Raw genomic sequence first — 2,233 nt, 5'->3', positions numbered from 1 at the left:
CATCAAGTAGAAGAGAGTAGATTGAAGTCCTCCAAGTAGCATCTCCAAGTAGCAACTCCAAGTAGCAGCTCCAGTAGCATCGCATAGCATAAACCTACCCGGCGATCCTCCTCTCGTCGCCCTATAGAAGAGCGATCACCGGGTTGTCTGTGGAACTTGGAAGGGTGTGTTTTATTAAGTATCCGGTTCTAGTTGTCATAAGGTCAAGGTACAACTCCAAGTCGTCCTGTTACCGAAGATCACGGCTATTCGAATAGATTAACTTCCCTGCAGGGGTGCACCACATAACCCAACACGCTTGATCCCATTTGGCCGGACACACTTTCCTGGGTCATGCCCGGCCTCGGAAGATCGACACGTCGCAGCCCCACCTAGGAAAAACAGAGAGGCCAGCACACCGGTCTAAACCTAAGCGCACAAGGGTCTGGGCCCATCGCCCATAGCACACCTGCACGTTGCGTGGGCGGCCGGAAGCAGACCTAGCCTAGCAGGCGTTCCAGTCCAATCCGGCGCGCGCCGCTCCGTCGCTGACGTCTGAAGTGCTTCGGCTGATACCACGACGTCGGGATACCCATAACTACTCCCGCGTAGATGGTTAGTGCGTATAGGCTCGTAGCCGACTCAGATCAAATACCAAGATCTCGTTAAGCGTGTTAAGTATCCGCGAATGCCGAACAGGGCCAAGCCCACCTCTCTCCTAGGTGGTCTCAACCTGCCCTGTCGCTCCGCCACAAGTAACAGTCGGGGGCCGTCGGGAACCCAGGCCCACCTCTACCGGGATGGAGCCACCTGTCCTTTCAGCCCCCTCGTCAGAATCACTTGCGGGTACTCAATTAGCTGACCCGACTTTAGTCACCATCTGTATAGTATGTATGTATGTATAGTATATACCCGTGATCACCTCCCAAGTGATCACGGCCCGATAGTATAGCAAGGCAGACTGACAAGAATGTAGGGTCACTGATGGAACACTAGCATCCTATACTAAGCATTTAGGATTGCGGGTAAGGTATCAATGACTGTAGTAGCAATGACAGGCTATGCATCAGAATAGGATTAACGGAAAGCAGTAACATGCTACACTACTCTAATGCAAGCAGTATAGAGAAGAGTAGGCGATATCTGGTGATCAAAGGGGGGGCTTGCCTGGTTGCTCTGGCAAAAGAGAGAGGGGTCGTCGGTGATGTAGTCGACCACAGGGGCATCCGCATCGTCACGGGGTCTACCGGAGAGAAGAGGGGGGAGAAACGGTAAATACATAGCAATCAAGTGCATAACAGGACAACAAGCAGAGCTAGACGTGTTCTAACGCGGTAGTAGGTGATACCGACGAAGGGGGAAAGCATCCGGGAAAGTATTCCCGGTGTTTCGTGTTTTCGGGCAAATGAACCGGAGGTGAAAGTTGCGGGTTTGATATGTTAGGGGTGTGTGGTGGACGAACGGGCTACGTATCCGGGTTCGTCTCGTCGTTCTGAGCAACTTTCATGTTGAAAATAATTTAATCCGAGTTACGGATTAAAAGATATGATTTTCTAAAGATTTTAATAATTTCTGGTATTTAATTAATTATTTAAATTAATTCGAAGATGTATTTATGACATCAGCATGATGTCATGCTGACATCAGCAGTCAACAGAGTTGACTGGCTCAAACTGACATGTGGGTCCAGTGGGACCCACCTGTCATACACTGTTTAGGTTAATTAGGTCTTAGTTAAACTAATTACTATTTAATTAAACTAACTAGTTAATTAGATTAATTAAATATGATTAATTAACTTAATTAATTCACTTACTGATTAATTAATGTAATTATTATTTATTTATTTATTTTTAATTCTTTTTTTTTATAAACGTTCTGGGGCTGGGGCCCCCATGTCATTGGCCCCAGGGGGCCTTGCGGTTTTCGGGCGCATGGCCGCGCGGTTGTCGCCCGAACGGGCGCGGGCGCAACGGTGCCCAGCACCCGCTCTTTCGGGCGCACCACAGGGGCGGGCGGAGCCGGCAGATCACCGGAGCAAGGGGGTTGGTGACCACGGCGGGGCTCGCCGGGCGCCAACCGGGCGAAGGACGGGGATTGCGACGGCGCACGAAACAGGGGCGGACGGAGGGAGGAGCGGGCTCGGCAGGGGCGCCGCTTCGACTGGAGCAGCGGCAGCGGCCAAGGGACGGCGCCGGCGTGGGCGCAGGGCGGCGACAGGGGGGCGCGGGGCGCGGTGAGGGAGTGCGGTGAG

This window comes from Triticum dicoccoides, chromosome 1B (genome assembly GCF_002162155.2).
Source record: "Triticum dicoccoides isolate Atlit2015 ecotype Zavitan chromosome 1B, WEW_v2.0, whole genome shotgun sequence".
Lineage (NCBI taxonomy): Eukaryota > Viridiplantae > Streptophyta > Magnoliopsida > Poales > Poaceae > Triticum > Triticum dicoccoides.
This window is presented reverse-complemented; position numbering follows the sequence as displayed.